The following is a 22,534-nucleotide window of genomic DNA, read 5'->3' as shown; positions in this document are numbered from 1 at the left end:
CATCATTTTCTTTTTAGTTAAAGTATTTATTTATTTATTACTGTATTATTTTTATTTCTGTATCTATTTCCACAGTTATTTATATTAGTGTTCCTGTATTTATTCAAACATGTATTTATTTATTCTTACCTATGTCATGTTCTGTCCTCCATAGGTTGCAAGGAGGCTAGATGGAATAAAACCAATTTGAGCCAAGACTAAATACACTTGAGTGATGAACCCTGGCCCCCCCACATCAAGAACCAATACTCAGACCTCTGGGCGACCTTCAGGGTCATAAATGTGCAAAACAATGTCTCTGCCCGACCCTGCTCAGCTTCTGAGATATACGAGATCGGGCATGACTTTATATATATCTCATTATCGAAAATACTTCATTACATTCCATGTATACAAACCAAATACGTATTTTTATAGCATTATGTTGCGAATAAGCACCACTAAAACAGAATGGAACAAAACAAATGCATTGATAAAAGACTATAAGAAATAGAAAAAGTTAAATTGTGAAATGTATGGTTTCAGAGAAATTCCGTGAACAAGAATAAAAGACAAACGCAAAGATCCTACGAGAAATTATGACAAAACAAATACAAACATAATTTAAACTATGATACAGAAATAATAAGAACACAGACTTAGTACAACTGATCAATTGTGTTCAGGAATAAACAAATACAACACAAAAAAACAGATTGCATTAACAGAATAAGTGACACAATAGACTTTGTAGATCAGAAATAAAAGTACACAAGAAAAACTTAGCAGTACTTTTACTCCTAATACCTAACACAACGAAACATTAGAAATGATTTGTTTATCTAAAGGGGTAAATGGATGTCTACCAATCTGAAGAACAATGTTCAATTCCTATGTAAAGTGTGTTTAAACTACCATACTATAACGAGCTGAAAAACCCCGTTTTTACTTAGAACGTGTTGAAATAGTGGCGTATTTTGGCACAACGAGCTTCAACCTTATTTCTATCAGAACAAACCAATATGCAGCGTCCTTATTCAAAACTCCCCTGTTATACTGGATAGTGCCACCAAAACCACTTCATTCAACGACTGCAGCACTGGGAATACCGAGGTGTCCCATCTAAGTATTGGTATGGTAGGGTATGGTCGTAAGCATAAAGTGAGCATGGGAACATACCATCTATAGCAGGTAAAACACTGGAAATGTGTGTTTCTGGATCCATCATTGTTGGGTCAAAGGCTTTGTATGAAAATAAACCAAAAAATTTAAAGCAGAGTATCAGCTGCCAATTCCCCTTTTAGCCGTAACCCTAACGCTAATTTAGGTAAAAACCCCACCCGGTAAAATTTGACTGCAATCTGTCCGGATGGTGTGTCTCAAGGGGTTAATGGATTCTAAAGGCCGGGGACACACCAAGCCGATTATCGGCGTCGTTGGGCGTCAGGCCGACGATGAGCGTCGACACGCCCTACTCAGATTGGTGTGTCCCGCACCATCGTGTCTTTTCAGCCGTGCCGACACCTTTTCGGCCGAATGTCGAATCGGTGGGCAGTCGGCCAAAGGCTGTCGGCAAAAGAAAACACTCTGATTGGCTGTTCAGCTTAGCGAATCAGCGCATGAGAAGCGAAACGGAAGTGAGGGACCCAAACAAACGATTAAGATTTCATTTCACTCCAGCTCTCGACTCAGGTTGGGGAAAGCCCCGTGAGCTTCTCGCTGGAGAGGGAAAATGGAACACGCTATCTGTTGTTTGTTTATATCACGCAGTCTGTTCTTCTTCTCTCGGTTATCACGCAGTCTTTCTTCCGGTTGTTGCCTCTTTTGAATGACGAATACGCACTACCGCCGCCTGCTGGTGAGGAGAGTTATTGCCACTCACGCATGCGCAGTTCGTACGTGCTTCTTGGCCGTCTGAAGTCTTTGCGGTGTGTTCCAGTGCGACACATGGCCAAGACGAGGAGACGAGAGGAGACACAACAGTCGGGGGTCCGTCTGTGTCAGTTCTTTGGTGTCAGCTTGGTGTGTCCGGGCCTTACGAGTCAGAAAGTTGACAATCCCCAGCATGACAAAGCGAACTTTGGTGTGAGGCAATAGGAACGGAAATGTGGGTGAGATGGTGGAGATAACACACGTTGGAAGGGCGGTCGAGAGGATGTTACACCTGAAATGAGAGTGAGATACCTGTACTCATCTCAGAGGTACATATTGTACTTTTTACTGGACTACACTTATCTGACAGCTGCGGTTACTCTACAAATGAAAAACCAGATCACCAAAGAGCAGTGAAGAGATCACTTTGTGTTGTTTTAATGAACGTATTTATTCAAGCTGTGTCCAGGAAGCAGAACTCTACACAACAGAGGCTGCAAAGAGTCCAGTCCGACACTCTGGATTATTCTGCAAAATTACACAAATGTAATGACTTCCTATGTTTTGATCAAACGCACTGCAGGTTAGTATAGCAGGAAACTCTGTTAAAGATCCCTTCCCACAAACTCTATTCACAAACACATCTGATCCTGTGAACGCAGCACAGACTGAGACTCAGTCCAACCAGTCTGACTGCATACTGTCATAGTGAGGTGAGGACACACACACACACACACACACACACACACACACACACACACACACACACACACACACACACACACACACACACACGCACGCACGCACACACACACACACACACACACACACACACACACACACACACACACACACACACACACACATCATCAGTATATGAACCATGACCCCGGACCGGATGTTGATACCATTAGCCCACGGCTATTGGGGAGCGACATGCTATGCTAATGATGCTACTGAAAACACGAGTCAAAACCTAGGGAGGCTAATGGCTATGATTGTTCTCTCTATTTGGAGAGCTTTTTATGCTGCCGTTCATGAAGATTGCACTGGACAAATAGGAGCGTCAATAGTACATGACCCTATAAACCTCTTTTTAAAAAAACATAGTACTCTCTCTGTTTTTAGATGAATGACAAACTATGGCAACTTGATCTTCAGATAATCCTGGTTTTTTTAGACAACAAAACGGATTATTTTGACTAATATTTTGGGTTTTTTTCTGATTCAAAGACCATTTGTCTTTCAATTTTAACCACTAAAAATAACCAATAAAGTACTCTTCCCCTTCACAAGCTTAATCCAAAGGAACCTCTCCGGTCACTCAGGGTTTATGACAATCCCTCTGGTATCCTTTACAATAATAATAAATTGTTTTTAATAAACAAACCATGTGAGAAAAGGATACTTGCACTACCCCCTGTCACCACTAGATGGAGGCAGGAGACCACGAATGGATGGCCGACTGCTACAGTATTTTTGCAAACCACTCCAGTGGCTGAGGATGGGAGTCACAACATGCAAATGAACACAATTTTCGGATCGTTTAGTTTGAAAAATAAATCTTTATTTTATATTATTCTAAGCTGACCCCTAAACTTAACCAATTGAGGTTAAATGCCTAAACATAAGTACATTATCCATGCTTTTCTTTCTTGTGAGGGTACATCAGCTGACCTATCACCTTACCTTTTAACCTGACCCCTAAACTTAACCAATTGAGGTTAAATGCCTAAACATAAGTACATTATCCATGCTTTTCTTTCTTGTGAGGGTACATCAGCTGACCTATCACCTTACCTTTTAACCTAACCCCTAAACTTAACCATTTGGGGTCATATGCCTAAACATAACTGCAATGTCCATACTTCTCATTCTTTGTAGTATACATCAGTAGACCTATCACCGTACCCTTTAACTTAACCGATTGAGGTCTGGTGCCTAAACATAAATACTATATCCGTACTTCTCATTCTTTGTAATATGCATCAGCGGGCCTATCACCTTACCCTTTAACCTGACCCCTAAACTTAACCATTTGGGGTCATATGCCTAAACATAAGTACATTATCCATGCGTTTCCTTCTTATTAAGTATACTTCAGCTGACCTATTATCTTACCTTTTAATCTAACCCCTAAACTCAACCATTTGAGGTCATATGCCTAAACATAACTGCAATGTCCATACTTCTCATTCTTTGTAATATACATCAGCAGGCCTATCACCTTACCCTTTAACCTGACCCCTAAACTTAACCGGTTAGGATCTGGTGCCTAAACATAAATACTATGTCCATACTTCTCATTCTTTTAGTATGCCTCAGCAGGTTTATTACCTTACCTTTTATCTGACCCCTAAACTTAACCAATTGGGATTTGGTGCCTAAACACAAATACTAGGTCCATGCTTCTCAGTATTTTTAAATATACAACAACAGACCTATTACCTCACCCTAATCTTACCCCTAGACTTAACCTATTGGGGTTTGGTACCTAAACATAAATACTAGGTCCATGCCTCTCATTCCTTTTAAATATACATCAGCAGGCCTATTACTTTACCTTTAATCTGACCACTAATCTTAACCACTCTGGCTCTTTGCCTAAACCTAAACCACATTCTCTCCCCACTTTTTCATCCTGATCTTTCTTTCAACCCCTTTCTGGGCGAGGCCCTTTTGGGTGTAACGTAAGGAAACGGGCCATAAACAGATACGGCCATTGCGGCAAGGGGAAGGCATCCGTTGGTAACCACCTACTAACCTCCCTGTCTCTGTCCTTCAAGCTTAATTACTCTGTCTACTTCACCTTTACACACTTATGACTCAGTCATGATGCTGAGCTAGGGCATGAGCCGACACGTCCTCTAGTGCGCGTGCCTTTCCTTGGATCTCTGTATAACCATGAAGTCGTCGGGCGACATGGGGAGATCTGGGGGCCTTTTCAAAAACAAAGACCACAGAGCATTGAGAGCAGTGTTGGGAAAGTTCACTTTCTACATGAACTGGTTCAGTTCACAGTTCACACATTTTTAAATGAACTAGTTCAGTTCATAGTTCATAATTCAAAATGTTGAACTAAAGTTCATGGTTTCAAAAATGAACTAATTTATAGTTTATAGTTATCTTTTCAATACGTTGCTGCGAGCTATTATTTGTCAAAATGATTGCCATAACCCATATAGAACCACAGACAGCAATCAGAATACTGGCATTTCCATAACGCTTTGCTGCCGCCCATTCAGTCCACACTAGTAGCAGCTGCAGCTTTCATCTCCACATTATATTTTCAAAAACATGAGGAAAAACATGCTGCTTGAATGGTCTTTATTAAGTATAATAATCTAAATATACTTAAAGTACCAAAAGTCAAAGTAGTCATTGTGCAAACATATAACATATAAACATGTGCCGACATAACTCTGTACTAACACAACACGAGGTAGGAACCAGGCTGAGGTATGAAACTAAGGTCGTACCTCAAAGTTCAAAATTCAAAGTGCAAAACATTTAAACATTAATTCTCTTTTCATTAAGTCAGTCGCATTCTTTTTTTTTCCTGACTTGTTTGCCCAAAGAACAAAAAGTTCTATAACTTGGGTCATAACTTGGGTGCAATATTCAGCCCAAATGAATGAGGCAAAAAAGGTAAAAAAAATTAGGTAAAAAAACCCAATAACTTAAAGAGTCATTCAGAGCCCAAGGCCCATGGACAGTACTGCTATTACTTTCTGTCCAGTGTGAGTGAAAATACTGAGTGAAGATCTGTCACCACTGGTTACAGTTCAAATAAATAACTAAAATAACTAAATCACAAATAATAATTTGTGAAAATAAAAAGAGAGTCCAAAAGTGTGCAGGGGCAAGGACATTGTTACTTTCTGTCCATCCTGAAAAGGCCTTATCTGAATGAAGATCCTCTGTCACTGGTCACAGTGGTCTGGTCTCTCCCTGGTGGATCTGCTGTTTCGGTCAAAGTGGTCTGGTCTCTCCCTGGTGGATCTGCTGTTTCGGTCACAGTGGTCTGGTCTCTCCCTGATGGATCTGCTGTTTCGGTCAAAGTGGTCTGGTCTCTCCCTGGTGGATCTGCTGTTTCGGTCACAGTGGTCTGGTCTCTCCCTGGTGGATCTGCTGTTTCGCTCACAGTGGTCTGGTCTCTCCCTGGTGGATCTGCTGTTTCGGTCAAAGTGGTCTGGTCTCTCCCTGGTGGATCTGCTGTTTCGGTCACAGTGGTCTGGTCTCTCCCTGGTGGATCTGCTGTTTCGGTCAAAGTGGTCTGGTCTCTCCCTGGTGGATCTGCTGTTTCGGTCACAGTGGTCTGGTCTCTCCCTGGTGGATCTGCTGTTTCGCTCACAGTGGTCTGGTCTCTCCCTGGTGGATCTGCTGTTTCGGTCAAAGTGGTCTGGTCTCTCCCTGGTGGATCTGCTGTTTCGGTCACAGTGGTCTGGTCTCTCCCTGGTGGATCTGCTGTTTCGGTCAAAGTGGTCTGGTCTCTCCCTGGTGGATCTGCTGTTTCGGTCACAGTGGTCTGGTCTCTCCCTGGTGGATCTGCTGTTTCGCTCACAGTGGTCTGGTCTCTCCCTGGTGGATCTGCTGTTTCGGTCAAAGTGGTCTGGTCTCTCCCTGGTGGATCTGCTGTTTCGGTCACAGTGGTCTGGTCTCTCCCTGGTGGATCTGCTGTTTCGCTCACAGTGGTCTGGTCTCTCCCTGGTGGATCTGCTGTTTCGGTCATAGTGGTCTGGTCTCTCCCTGGTGGATCTGCTGTTTCGCTCACAGTGGTCTGGTCTCTCCCTGGTGGATCTGCTGTTTCGGTCACAGTGGTCTGGTCTCTCCCTGGTGGATCTGCTGTTTCGGTCACAGTGGTCTGGTCTCTCCCTGGTGGATCTGCTGTTTCGGTCACAGTGGTCTGGTCTCTCCCTGGTGGATCTGCTGGTTCGGTCACAGTGGTCTGGTCACTCCCTGGTGGATCTGCTGTTTCGGTCACAGTGGTCTGGTCTCTCCCTGGTGGATCTGCTCTTTCGGTCACAGTGGTCTGGTCTCTCCCTGGTGGATCTGCTGTTTCAGTCACAGTGGTCTGGTCACTCCCTGGTGGATCTGCTGTTTCGGTCACAGTGGTCTGGTCTCTCCCTGGTGGATCTGCTGTTTCGGTCACGGTGGTCTGGTCTCTCCCTGGTGGATCTGCTGTTTCGGTCACAGTGGTCTGGTCTCTCCCTGGTGGATCTGCTGTTTCGGTCACAGTGGTCTGGTCTCTCCCTGGTGGATCTGCTGTTTCGGTCACAGTGGTCTGGTCTCTCCCTGGTGGATATGCTGTTTCATTCACAGTGGTCTGTTCTCTCCCTGGTGGATCTGCTGTTTCGGTCACAGTGGTCTGGTCACTCCCTGGTGGATCTGCTGTTTCGGTCACAGTGGTCTGGTCTCTCCCTGGTGGATCTGCTGTTTCGGTCACAGTGGTCTGGTCACTCCCTGGTGGATCTGTTGTTTCGGTCACAGTGGTCTGCTCACTCCCTGGTGGATCTGCTGTTTCGGTCACAGTGGTCTGGTCACTCCCTGGTGGATCTGCTGTTTCGGTCACAGTGGTCTGGTCTCTCCCTGGTGGATCTGCTGTTTCGGTCACAGTGGTCTGGTCACTCCCTGGTGGATCTGCTGTTTCGGTCAAAGTGGTCTGGTCTCTCCCTGGTGGATCTGCTGTTTCGGTCACAGTGGTCTGGTCACTCCCTGGTGGATCTGCTGTTTCGGTCACAGTGGTCTGGTCACTCCCTGGTGGATCTGCTGTTTCGGTCAAAGTGGTCTGGTCTCTCCCTGGTGGATCTGCTGTTTCGGTCACAGTGGTCTGGTCACTCCCTGGTGGATCTGCTGTTTCGGTCACAGTGGTCTGGTCTCTCCCTGGTGGATCTGCTGTTTCGGTCACAGTGGTCTGGTCACTCCCTGGTGGATCTGCTGTTTTGGTCACAGTGGTCTGGTCACTCCCTGGTGGATCTGCTGTTTCGGTCAAAGTGGTCTGGTCACTCCCTGGTGGATCTGCTGTTTCGGTCAAAGTGGTCTGGTCACTCCCTGGTGGATCTGCTGTTTCTTGCTTCCTGTAAAAACAAAAACAAGATATGCTCTGACTGTTATTTACATGCAGCTCACCTCTGCACACCAATATGCTCATCTCCATTAGCAATACATTGTACTTCTATAGCCCAAAAAACAGGTCACAACAATAATATATATACGTGTCCACTTCAGATTTTTGAGGAACCTGAGGGTTTCTGTTAAATCTGAAGAATGAAGCTGCAGGATCTTTCTTGTTACTTTCGCCACTGGACTGGGTTTGACCTGAGTCTCTTGCATCCGAGTCATCAGAGTTGGTTTGCAATTCTCTTTTCAGCATCAATCTGTACTGCACATGTTTCTCCTCATCTTGGACCCAGTCAAGCTTGAATCTTGGCACCAGTATAGCGGACAGTATGTGCTCCCTCTTCTCCAGAAGACCTGCCAGCCTTGTGCTCAGTGACTGCAAGATGCTCTTTATGAGGGGACGGCATGTAATGAGACCCTCTGCAGCAGTGGGTTTTGTGCTCTCATCCAACAGGTCATTCATATGACATTGCAGTTGCACAATGGTTGGAGCCAGGTACCCAAGAAAGATGTTCTTCTCTGCTTGGAGGATGTTTAGTGCAAGTGCCAAAGGCCTCATCACATCCACAAACTTGTGTATGAAGTTGACTTCATCTGGTGAGAATCGACGAAAGCCAAACTCATCACTCACATCGTGCAGGAGCAGCTTGTCATGTAGGGGAGTGGCATCATTTGCAGAGGTGACCTCATCCACATTCATTTCTGCCTTGGTAGTTAGTGTTGCAATGCGAGACAGTCGCTCCATGGAAAGAAATAAAGAGTTCCATCTTGTGTCATTTGGTGCAACAAAGCTAATCCCAAGCTTTTCCTCCACAGTATCAGAAGCCTTTGAACTCCGCTTAACCTTGTTCCACAGAGCAGATGCTTTTGCAAAAACAGCCCTCGACATTGCTTTGTAGCATTTTTCAATTCTGTATCTTTGGCCACTAGATTCAAGGTGTGAGCCATGCACCTTCTGTGAGGGGGGAGAGAGGGATGATCCAAATCTGACAGAGGCTCCATCTGGTCATCTTCATCTGAGCTCTCACTGGCGGCAGCAAAGGCTGAATCTGGTTCATTGGCATCTTTACTTTCAGTTTCATCAAAGTTGACCACTGCACTGAAAAAAAAGGCCGTTGGATTAACATGATTTTAATATGGAAACCGGTTGCACACATTAAAAACATGTGTACTCAAAACTATTCCATTATGTTAAAGACACACAACTATGTTATGTCAAAGAAACATGAAATTGTTATGTTCATTTGAATATTTCCTTTAATATAGGTATATTCCTTTACCCTATGTTTAACCAACATGACATTTTATGTTCATTTTAGGCTTTTAATATGCTCAGTATATTTAACTTGTACCTGTTAAAGCAACATGATTTCTTTATTTAAGCTTCACTGTAAAAAGTCTGTTGGATTTAAGTAATAAAAAACATGGAGATCGGTTGCACATATTAAAAACATGTGTACTCAAAACTATTCCATTATGTTAGAGACACACAACTATGTTATTTCAAAGAAACATGAAATTGATATGTTAATGTGAATATTTCCTTTAATATTAGGTATATTCATTTACCCTATGTTTAACCAACATGACTTTTTATGTTCATTATAGGCTTTTAATATACTCATTTCATTTGTACCTGTTAAAGCCACATGAATGTTTTGTTTAAACTCCATGCTATAGCTTTCTGTTTAATCTACCTAGTGCTCAAGGGGTACATAAGATTATTTATTTCATGTGAATAGAGGCATGTCGTACATTCTTCTACAGGATCCATCCTAATCTCTTATATCTACAGCATTTATCATAACATTTTTAAACAAATAGTCAATAAAGACAAACACATTTCTTTGAACAACATTCATGTATTTTTCTCAAAAAATAAAAAAATATTAACAACCACCACACATCCAGATGAGCTTTTGGTTTTTCCATCATGCAGCCCCAGGAGAATTAACAAATACATTGAAAATAAAGAAATAGAAGAAATAGAAAAAGTTTGTGATGCATGTACATATACATTATTGTGTTAGAACACAGCAAGCAGGAAACTATTCTCCCGACCAAAAGAAAGGTTTATTGGGCCAAATGGCAAAGAAAGGCTTATTTTTGTAACTCATTCATAGTAAACAATTAACAGAACATGTCAACGCCTAGCCGAAAAAAGGAAATGTTCTTGCAAATCCATGAATTAAATAGAAACCTGCTAGTATGAAAGGGCACTTTAATACAAAAAAGCAATGGCATTGCTTTGGAAAAATACATGACAGTATAATAATGGCCTGGTTTCTCACCACGTATGCACTAAAGAAAGTATTACAAATAAAAACAAGAACTGACATTTTGAAGTAGTGCAATTAGTACATTCTGAAACACATGACAAGTGGTACATTCTGAAAACACATGACCCCAGGAAAAACCCACATTTCTGAAACATGCAAATCAATACAGCAAAAAGCATGAGCAAAGGAAGTGCAAGACAGTTGTATCGATGAAAGTCCAGGATGAATGCTGTAAAAGCGCACAATGGTCCATGGCAACAGCTCACTCAAACAGTTTGTTTTTAAACGCTTGGGCTTTCTTGGAGAGCATGTTGCCGTCTAGCTCCATTAACATTAGCTGGAGCACTTCGAACGTGCACTTCAGTTTAGGGGGGTCGTTCAGGTTCATTGCATACATTTTTCCAAACAGCATGGTAGCAGCGAGTGCAATGTTGTCCACATCAGTTGGTACCTGTTGGCCTTCCAGGACAATCTGTCCTCTGGTCTCATCTGTCCTGTGGTCTCATATGTCCTCTGGTCTCATCTGTCCTCTGGTCTCATTTGTCCTCTGGTCTCATCTGTCCTGTGGTCTCATATGTCCTCTGGTCTCATCTGTCTTCTGGTCTCATCTGTCCTCTGGTCTCATCTGTCCTCTGGTCTCATCTGTCCTCTGGTCTCATCTGTCCTCTGGTCTCATCTGTCCTGTGGTCTCATCTGTCCTCTGCTCTCATGGTGGAATTGTGTTTGACAACATAAAGTCCCACCGTAATCCCCTGAATGGACCGCAGAATGACGTCTTCATCTTCTGCCTGCAGAGCGCACAGTCACAAAAGGAACAGAGTGAGATCTAACAAATCAATACATATATATACCCATTACTAAGTCCCTGTGTCTAACAAGTACATTTGGTCAGATTTCAGTACTTTTAAGCCTCCTTGTTATCTGATATACTCCTGTCTGACCTGATAAAGAATGTTTCATTTCCTGTATCTGTTTTAAATTAAAAGCCCTCTAGCTTTTCAGTGTAGTCTGGCTATTAAACCAAAAACAGGGATGTTCACTTACTTTAGGCTATATACTATGTGGTGTTTCAATAAATACATATTTTAAAGCCAAACAAAAAAATCAAAAGGTCAAATATTACTTCTACTGACCACAAACTCTCTCATTGATGTACACACACAGAGGTACACACACAGAGGTACACACACAGAGGTACACACACAGAGGTACACACACAGAGGTACACACACAGAGGTACACACAAAGAGGTACACACACAGAGGTACACACACAGAGGTACACACACAGAGGTACACACACAGAGGTACACACACAGCCCCTTGAGAAGACAATCCCGGCCTAAATCGACGTCATCAACCTAAGTGAAGGGGAATAAGAAAAGAAAGAATCTGTTTGGCTCAATGAAATGTGTACACTATTGACTCGATGTATAATTTCCTTAAAATGAATTCTTACTTGAGTCATGTTTGACATAATACAGTTCAGACGCTGGCCTATCTGTCCTCCTCTCTTCTCATAAACCTTCAGAAGTTTTTCAGATAGTACATCCAGCTGAGAGAGAAATCTTGATTGGAGGGGCAGGGTTGTTATACGCTTAAACTCCGCATTTATCAAAGAAAACAAAATATCACAGTCATAAAAATCATGAAATCATTTCATTTTCTAATGATGTCATGATTGTAGTTGTGTGCTTGCCTCAAAACGATGCAGAGAAACTAGTCCATGTATTTGTTACTTCAAGGCTAGCTTATTGTAACTCTTTATTATCAGGGTGAACCAAAAACTCAGTGAAGTTGCTTCAGCTGATTCAACATGTATTGACCAGAGCACGGAGAAGGGACCACATTACTCCTGTTTTGGCTCTATAGTGAGAATAACTTTTTATATCAAGTACGAACAACCAGGTTAGACTACATTACATTTCATTTAGTTACGTTTTTTTCCAAAGCGACTTAAAATAAGTATTACTGATGTAAGACTACATATAAGAAACACCCTTATAGCCATTTCAACAAACAAAACATGATCACTTTGTGAAGGAGGCTTGATCGCAGAATGTTTGGCTTTTGCCTCTCACTTTCTGAATCACTTTTGCCTAATAAATCAGAACACGTGTATATCCCTGCAATGTTTGCAGTATGTAAATGTTATGAATAAATATTCAGAAATCGTCAGACTAATATCAGTTTTCAATGAGTTAAAGATCAAGTTTAAGTTACTCAAGTAAATCACAGAAAACATTTGAATACTCACCATTTACTACAGAGCCTTTGGAACAATGTTCAAAGCAAGGCTGAGGTCAATCTTCTCCACACCAATTACCTATCACAGAAAAACTGATTTGAAATTCTTTCATTATTCCAAAACAAATAAAACAAAAATGTTCTGCTCCTTAAAGGCGACATTTACCATTTAATGATGTAACTTTAGGTTAATATGAACCGACTTCGGCCGAGATGGGCGCCTCCAGTGTAAAAAGCTACAGTTGCCTATACTAATGCAGAGAGTACAACTTTGTACGGAGCCATGCACATCAGCGTTGGGATCTCATTTCCATTGGTTTCAATGGAGACGTGCACTGCAGCAGCACGCACCGCTCGTCATGTGACGAGGAACAACCAATCACAACCGAGAAACATCTCAACTTCCGTAAACACAAGTGTACGGCAAATATGGAAGTTAAGTTCATTTCACAGCGGGTGGATCGTAACCCTGACTTGATAATTGTGTTGGTGAACACGAATCAATGGATTACATTTTGTGACTATAACACAAAATGCCATGAGACTGGGTTGACCCACCACAGTTAGCTTTGCTAGCTTAGCTACAGATGGCGTCGAATTTATGTTCAAGCACCTGAAGGCGTTTATAATGCATTTTGATGGTGAGACGACCGGTGTTATAGTAAACCGAGCTAGACGTATAACGCTATAACTTTACACACAGCATTGATTGGGATAAGACAACGTTGCTGCTGTGTTGAAACTTAGCCTTGACATGTATTTTTACAGGCCAGCGGCAGCCTTGTCCGATGTTGGGTTGAATACGGTTAACCGTTGAAACATGGCGGCGACGTACAAGCGCATGTAGACCATGGCGGAAATGTATGTGTTATACATTTTCGCTGAGAGGCCGTGTTCGTACGTTTTATAAAGAACTTGTGTGTATGTGTGACTATACATGGAATGGGGGGCATTGTTGTTAAGCGGTTAGTAACGTCTGTTTATTGGGGTAGCCGGCCGCCGGTGACTCTGACATTGTTGTGTTACAGGTCTTGTTGTTTGGTTGAGGGTAAAAAACATCTAAAACTTGAGAGAAAAAATATATACTTTGCAGCCACACCCCGTTGCCAAGCAACACTTATTGTTTAGGTCACGCAGCTCCGTGATCACCTGAAGCTCAGCCGCTGTAACGGTCCGATGAGCGGAGCAAAACACACGTTTCAAGTTCGACCAAACACACTTAGCTATTTTATCTACCTCTGGAACTAGCTAAACTAGTTATACATATGTTTATTCTTCACTGTCGGGTCACTCGTTACTGGAGTAGCGAGCTGCATGAGATACTGACGGGCTGTCAGGAGAGGGAGAGAGAGAGAGAGGAAAAGAGAGCCCTCTGTTTATTATACCGGTGTTATTATCTAAAGTGAATGTTAATTTTGAATAACGTAGTTAATATACTATTAGTGGTTTGTTTAAATGTGTTCATTGTTTTGTTTTTTGTTTGTAGAAGAATACCATTTATTGATTTATTGTAAAATGAATCCAAACGTTTTGATCTGTTACGATGATAAACTGAAGCAGTTTAAAAATTAACCCCATTAACTGAGTTTTAAATCGTTTTTTCGTTAAGTCCGACTAAGTATATGAGGAAGGATGAAAACTAACAAATTAAAAGTTTCAAAAATGATATCTCTGCGAGTGCTGACTGAACTGAATGTCCTATATGTTTCTTTTGTATTTCAGGGCTGGATCACATGCAGTGCAGATTTGGCAGATTTGCAAGCTCCAATCAAGAGACTCTTCTAAAACATTGTCGCCTTTGTCACGGAAAAGGTGCGAACTGGCCCTGTATTCACACTGACTGTGTATGTCAGTCAATTGGCAAACTATACTATACCCTGCCCTACCACTCCACTCCAGGCCCCTCCAACACAATACGCCCCACTTTCCAATCAGTCCCCAAAATTGTAATACCAGGTTTTTTTTCAATTCAAAACATCCAAACTATCTATCCCCTTAAGATGGTGCAGACTTTGAACAAGACAGCTACCCAGGAATTTGCTGCACAGAAAAAACATGACATTGTGGTTACAATCAAATTACATTGTTTTGTTATTTTGTTTTTCAGATATCTGAAGAATTTCACCGGATCACCAGCAAAGACCTCCTGGGGACCTTCGGGGCAGCCTTTGACAAACATGTGCCTTGCCTGCTGAAACTGTACCGGGCTAGGAAGGGAGCTTTTGGACAGAAGATGGAAGACCTCTTGGAAAAACTTGATGAAAAAGTGAGTGAAGTGCCTCAATCTAAGAGCATGCAAAAGTTGAGGGGAGAATGGCCGGAGCCGGGTCCACCAAAGCCCTATCCCCTGTTTGAAAATATGAAATGCCCTTCGTCTAACATTTGTAGGAGTGAAAACGCTTTGATGGAAAGGCTTCAGTAAAAATGGATGTTAAAAGTCATTGCTTGGTGTTCTTAGTTGGTGCAATTTGAGAACTATAACAGTATTTTTAATTTGTAAAAGTAGAATTGTCCGCAGGATTGCAGTTTTTGTTTTGTTTTGTTTTGCCAGTCTTTTACTGAAGCATGCTACTGGGATCTGAGCTGTTCTTTATCCTCCTCATTACTATACAGAACGTCGGATTTTGTATAAATTCACTACGGCACTAAACTCATTGATATGTTTGTGTGTTTCCACTGGGTACTCCTTAGACATCCGACATTGTGTCTCACCGAAAGACAGCAGCACTGAGAGGCCTGCCGAGATGACACAACCAAGTTTCTTCTGGAGTGTTTGGTAAGTAATACTAACTGTAGGAAATAAACTTATAAACACAATACAAGTAATATTGCTTAATGTAGCTTAAACATTTTATGACCTCATAGCTTATGCTAATCATTTATGCATAATACACTTTGTGTAAGATTTATTTTGAGCCCAGAGATGTTTTCACCTCATGAACCCGAGCGCGATGAGTTCACCCAAAATTAAAAATAAATATCAGCGCTGTTTGAGCAACAGCCAACCCGATACAGCTGGCCATTGTTTTCTGGTGTTCTTTATCAGAAAATACTTCTTTATAGAACTCGGCACAACAAGGTTGGTGGGTGATAGCCGCCGTGCTGTTGAGTTGCAATTATAACTTCCACAAGCTGAATGCTAAGACTCAGTAGCTTGGTGCTAAAGCTAGAATCAGTGGATATGTATTTTGCCGTTTAGTTTTCCATAGCACTCATTCATGCATATTTTACTTTTCCTCAGGACACTGACCATGAAGAACGATTGCTGAGAGGTGCGTCTGTGGCCATCCTCACCGTCATTGAAGATGATGATGCCGCCATATCACCAAATGTGCGAGACGTGGCTGTTGTGTGGGAAGGGACCATTGTACTGCAGGACCTGCCAGACCTCTCTACTGCCTTTCCTCTTCAGCCTACTTCATGCAATGAACATGGATTATCCAAAGGAGATGAGGTATACCTTTGAAGCCATTCAGACTATCTTTTACGAGCTTGGCTCTCGATGCTCGCAGCGCATAAGGTCTCGGAAAACAAAGCTTTTGCTGTGAATGTTAATGGGGAAGCCAGATATTACTTTAATCTATGTTTCGCCTGTTCTAGTGCATTGTGGTTAGTGCTCATGTAAAACCTCACAGCATTCATTTCATTTTAAGCATATAAGTTCTCTTCTGAAATAGGGAATCAAAGAATGTGTGGATGTGTAAGTTGCCAGTTCAAAAGAGGGGCATATCCAGTATTTCTACTGTTCAAGTTCATTGTTAGTGATCAGGTAAAACTTTAATGTATGTACATGCTTGCACATGCAGTCATTTTAAGCATGAAGTCCCATTTGCCTGTGAAATTGAAATGTGTGGAATTGTGAGTTGCCAGTTGACAAGAGGCACTGGATTGTAATTGTTATATTTGTTTATTTTTAAATTCTTTGATTGTGATGTGCTGAAGAGGCTGAGGCCTAATTTATCACAATGATGTCAGGTGTGTGAATCCTATTTTGACCTGATGGATAAAAGCAGAAGCAGAAACGATCCTCAGAATCTGTGTTCAAAAGGCCATCATCATTTTCTGTTTAAAACAGCTTTGCTAGATGTTTATTATGTCAATAAATGTCCTTAACGTGTGCTATGTTGCAAAACATGAATTTTTTCAAATCCATATCTTCAGCATGTGAAGAATGCATGTTATCAACGTCTAGCAAAGCTGCTTTAAACAGAAAATGATGATGGCATGGGGTCTGCGAGACACAGAGGAACTCAGCCTGAGCACACACACTCTCACAGCCAGGCTGTGTGTGTGTGTGGAAATCCGTTACGTCACTTTACTCAGGAAGTAAACAATGGAAAAAGAGAAATCTCCACCGAGGCGTTCTGGGGCAGCATAGACAGGTCTTCTCTGTGTTAGAGTTTACTCCCTACAGGGTGTACTTTGAGGGTTTGTGACTCTGCAGACCGTTAACATGCAGAAAAAGCTTCATAACACACAAGGGGACGGGTAAGAACCAGGAAAGCATGACATGGGACAGAGAGAATGTTTTTCGTGCTTGTGGACAAAAGATGTTACAAGATGTTCATATCATTGAATCTGAATAAAGAAACTGAATAAATAATGGGCTCTTTTTTTGTTTGTTGATTTTAATTTATTTTCAATGTCCGACATCAATGTTGATTGCAGCCTTCAGCGTGACAATATCTCAATGTTGATTCAATGACTTTTTGCCATCTGGGAGGGCTCTGATGTGGGCTAAAGTATTGTTAGAAACTGATCAATCTGTTCATAGTACTGGCAGCAGGGTCTCTGCTGTTAGCAGGGTCTGAGACTCACAGAGACCCACAGAGCACCATGCAGCACATGGCTTTCCTACCCAGGAACAAGTCTTTGAAAGGCGGGGAAAAGTGGTGATAGTGATAGCAGAAATAGTGATTCCAATGCAAAGAGAGTTTACCCAGAGAACAGGCTGCTCCACAGCACTTTACAAGCCAGGAAAAGTGATTGAATCCTGGGTATACATGTTTTAAATAGTCTGATACCTCCAGGGCGCATCACCGTATTTTACAAGCCAGGGAAGGGGCCTGAATCCTGGGTAAACATTGTTTAATTGTTTAAGTGTTTTTAAATGTGTGGAACAGTGTTTTGTCACTTTCAAAACTCTCCCGTCATTGACCGGAGAAATGGGGTCGATGTTGTATTCAATCTGACCGTTAATATTCCAGTGAGACGAAGTACGTACAATGACCGGAGTGATCCCATGTTAATTTTGTCCCAAAACCGGAGCATTCCATCACCCTAATTTACGAAAAACCCCACCCGGTAAAATTTGACTGGAATCTGTCCGGATGGTGTGGCTCAAGGGGTCAATGGATGTCTAAGAGTCCGAAAGTTGACAATCCCCAGCATTACAAAATGAACTTTGGTGTGAGGCAATAGGAACGGAAATGTGGGTGAGATGGTGGAGATAACACACGTTGGAAGGGCGGTCGAGAGGATGTTACTCCAGAAATGAGAGTGAGATACCTGTACTCATCTCAGAGGTACATATTGTACTTTTTACTGGACTACACTTATCTGACAGCTGCGGTTACTCTACACAACAGAGGCTGCAAAGACTCCAGTCCGACATTATTCTGCAAAATTCTGCAAAAATCCAGTCTAACACTCTGGATCATTTGGCAAAATTACACAAATGTAATGACTTCCTATGTTTTGATCAAATGCACTGCAGGTTAGTATAGCAGGAAACTCTGTTAAAGATCCCTTCCCAATAATTCTATTCACAAACACATCTGATCCTGTGAACGCAGCACAGACTGAGACTCAGTCTAACCAGTCAGACTGCATTCTGTCATAGTGAGGTGAGGACACACACACACACACACACACACACACACACACACACACACACACACACACACACACACACACACACACACACACACACACACACACACACACACACACACACACACACACACACACACACTGAGACGCAGGATAGGAAGCGCCTTCACTTCACTTCGTCTAACGGACGCTGAAGTTGATGAAGCTCAGACGAGGCTGCTACTGATGAATCTCACGGCTAACAGTTCAGTAAGTGGAGCTGTGATTGGTTGATGTTGTTGATTGTTGTGGTCGCAGAAACGCTTGAGTTGATGAACGTGTGATTGTTTAAAGCTGGGAAACAAGATGGCCTCCGAGCTGTGCGAGCAGAGAGAGAGTGCAGGTTAGTTTAAAGAGTTCCCTGTGAGGAGGAAGAGGAGTTCAGGCTGATGGGGGTCAGTCTGTCAGGAGGGCTACTGATGTGGAGGGGAAGGCAACTTGAGGGCACTAGGACCCAGCAGCCATCAGAGAGCTCACCTGGGCCTTTGCTCCTGAAACACCTGAGAGACTCTGGCTGCGTTTCATTGGTCGATCAACACGCCCTCCTGGCCCCCCCTCAGGAACTCTGATCTAAAGTCTAAACAGTGAAATTCAAACGTCTTAATGCAGTATTCTCACCTTGTTACATGTATCCTGATAATGAAGAAGTGTACTTGTACTAGACTGTAAAGTTACAACATGTACTTACAGTCAATATCTGTATCTGATGGCATTAGAATATATTCTATAAACTGTCATTCAACGGGAACTGTTTAACTAGTTTTGCTGACAGACTTTTAACATATTTCTAAGTTTTCTGTTTTCACAGAGCACATTAAGGTTTTAGTTTCTGATGAAACTGTGAGGGACTCTTTCTCTGTTGTAGTCTTCTCTTCAGGTGTTCTGTGTTAAACACCAGCTGAGCAGGACGGAAGCCATTTTGTTTCTTAGTCTTCACTGTAAAAAAAAATAACTCAAGTCCAAACACGTCAACAAACGAAAAGAAAAGGTGTGTTCAATTCAGTCGGGAAGCTCAAATATGGGCCAAAAATAAAAGATAAAGGAGGAGGAGTTAAACAGGAAACAGGTAAATGGAGGCCCTCCAGTGGTCATTCTGAGGAACTGCAGCTGGTTTCTGGTTTCTCACAGAGGAGGACGAAGGACTCAGATCTTTAGTTTCAGAAACATTCGTGAAACCACAGTGTGATAATAATCTGTTTCAGGTCCTCTATTCAACACTTCACTAAAGTACAAGATGATTTGATTTAAACATCAAAATATACTTAAAGTGCAAAAGTACTCATTCTGCACCAGTTCATAATAATATGTTTCACATTATTTAATAATAATAATTAATTAATCCGTCTGTTCACTTTAATGTAACAGCTGGTAAAGGAGGAGCTTTTTCTTTTTTAAATAAAGGTCATATACAGTACATTGTGCCTCGTGATTTTCACCAAGGAATCATATTTTAATATATAGTTAAGGCAGGACAATTTGGTGATTATATTTAGTGTTATTAATCTAGATCTGAAACGTTTACACAACATGTTCTTAACGTAAGTGATCACTTAAATGTACTGCAGAAAAAGTAGAATACTTGCTTTTAAGATGTTGAATGGTAGAAGAATAAAGTAGCAGGTAATGAAGTGAACTAAAGTACCTAAAAGCTGAACTGAAGTACAACACCTGAGTCAAGGTGCAGCAGTGAAATCCTGCATCAGCGCCATCTGGTGGAGCTTCCTCTGCTCTGATTGGTCCTCACCACTGACTCAGGACAATAAGCAGACTCTTCTCTGTCCAATCACAAACCACTAGTGTGTTCCTTTATTAAAGGAAAAACACTAATTCAGAACATATATTTGTTGTTCTTTTTTTTTAATAATCAATAACTTTATTTTCGTCATCTTTATTTTTTACCCTCCAAATCTTCTGCTCTGAACTCCAAACACAGTTTCCTGTTGGCTGTTTAAAATGTATGAACCTCTAAAACAGAGGAAGATGTTAAGGCTTGCTGAGCTCTTCAGAGTCCGTCCAATAGAAGTGATCTGCACAGAAAGGCCAAGAATAATCCACATGAAGGATATTCCTGAAGTCTTCAAACCGTCCTGAAGACCACAGAGCATTGAGAGGGTCTTTAAGACGCTGCAGCTCACAGAGCCAACAACATGGAAACTGTCTCATGAGTGTGTTAGTTTGGAGGTGTGAGAGCTCTGTGTCCTGATGAGATAATGTGTGGTTCTCCAGCAGGTGGTTGTGTGTGTGTGAAGGTGTGAGCTCTGCTATGAATCCCTGTGAGGACACTGAACCCGCTCTGAGTGGGGACCCTGAACGCCTCACCAAAGCTCAGAGGTGAGATGAAGACCTCTGACTGTCCTCTTCTCCAGAGCTCAGCAGGCATTATTCACACTCTGTGTGTGTGTTGTGTTGAAGCCCAGAGCAGCAGCATGGACCTGGACCTGGACCTGGACCTGGACCTGGACCTGGACCTGGACCTGGACCTGGACCTGGACCTGGACCTAGACCTGGACCTGGACCTGGACCTGGACATGGATCTGGACCTGTACCCAGCTGTGTGTCCATGAAGAGTGACCGGTCTATAGCTGAACCAATATATTTTAAAGGCCGCCCTTCAGAGACAGAGTAAGTGGACGCCATGTGACTTCATTATATCAGCAGCAGTAGAAAACTTGTTGTTACTGAAGAACAGAGACCTCTTAATGAAGCTGAGGGAGGGACTACCAAGGTGTGTTCAGCCTGAAGCCAGAGTGTAACGTGTCAGAGAGGCTCAATAAAAGAAGCCTTCTATACCATAGCAGGTAAAATATTTAAAGCACTGTTTAAACAATAAATACAGTTCAATTTGTCCACAAACTAAAGTGATTTTCCATCATTATGGTACAGTTTCAGACCTAAATGCTGTAGAATGAGCAGGTATCACATTAGGAATAAATGGGAGGCAATGAGAGAGCATTGGGTAGTCAAATAAATACATGACTTCATTCACCACAGTACCCTCTTGTATGTGCCTTCTTCTCTGTCTTTGTGGCTCATATATTGGTGTTCTACTGCAGATCAGTAAAATAGAGAATACTGAAAAAGAAAAAGGTGGCAGGAGATAACCAAACCTGCTGAGATCCAATCAAACAGCTCCGGACTAGAGTTCGGACAGGCTCACCAAATCAATATATTCTCAAGTATTCTGATGAAACAGGGTAAATATATCTGTCCCTGTTGTAACACTTACTGAGAAAATCACGCAGGTACTTTCTTATAAATACGTGGGTGTCCTGACAGACCCTTCTGTTCTAGAAAGAACACATAGAATCTGAAAAATACAAAACAAATAATAGAGTAGAGAGTAGATAAAGTTTTATTTTTTACATCTGTGATTTTAGAGTATTTTGCAATACTGTAATACTACACGGTACAGGTCCACCTCTTTAAAATCAAAACTGCTCCACCAGTCTATCAGAGAATCTGCTCAAAGGTCGTAGGTCAACATTTGAGAGCCTCTCTGAATCATCCTACCATCACAACCTTTAGAGGCTGGCCAACCACATTATCTCTGACCCAACCATAATTATGTAATGAGTGAAATCCCAGGTCAGATGAACATGGTGTCTTCAGTGACTGTGTTGTTATGGTAAATATCTGTTTCCTTGTTTCTTGTCTTGATGTTTGTCCTCGTTGACGTTGCTAAAGGAGCTGCTGTGATGCCAGAAGCATGTCAGACTTGATCGGATCATAAAGTATTCTCATGTTGTTATATGGTGCTCTGAGCTCTGATCTGACTAAGTGTTAGTGTGATGGAGACTAGGAGATGTTTTAAGTGTTCGATGACCATTATGTGCGTACCTGTCTAAGGACTGCAGATAGAAATGATCTTAATCTGGCATAACTCATCCCTTCTTTGAGATTCATGTATTTATAAGCATGGCCCCTGTTTATTAAACACATTCTAATATGAATAGTATTTAGGACCATTGTGACGGTCCAGATTCCTAACTGTTTGTTTCTCATGTTTCAGGAGGAGGCTGGAGGAACCTGAACCCAGCTGTGTGTCCATGAAGAGTGACTGGTCTATGCACAGACCTATTTACTTCAAAGATGGACGACACTCTGTTGGTCAAAGGTGAGGATTGAAAGTTGATAACCCCCTTCATGGTACCTGCTGCTCTTCTTTCA

At 42.0% G+C, this 22,534-nt stretch overlaps 1 protein-coding gene and 1 long non-coding RNA gene across 2 annotated transcripts in view; both read left to right on the top strand.

Moving 5' to 3' along the window:
* LOC307044213 (uncharacterized protein) overlaps positions 1-22,534 on the top strand; it is a 305,770-nt gene that overhangs the window by 131,037 nt on the left and 152,199 nt on the right. The gene's annotated exons all lie outside the window — the stretch shown is intronic.
* On the top strand, positions 14,223-15,273 carry LOC307044284. The gene is made up of 3 exons (XR_013809592.1): positions 14,223-14,308; positions 14,604-14,762; positions 15,188-15,273. It is a non-coding gene; the product is annotated as an uncharacterized lncRNA (long non-coding RNA).

This window comes from Notothenia rossii (genome assembly GCF_949606895.1).
Source record: "Notothenia rossii genome assembly, chromosome: 6".
In the NCBI taxonomy this organism is placed as follows: domain Eukaryota; kingdom Metazoa; phylum Chordata; class Actinopteri; order Perciformes; family Nototheniidae; genus Notothenia; species Notothenia rossii.
The sequence above is the reverse complement of the archived record's forward strand: the minus strand, read 5'-3'. Positions and strand labels throughout refer to the sequence as shown.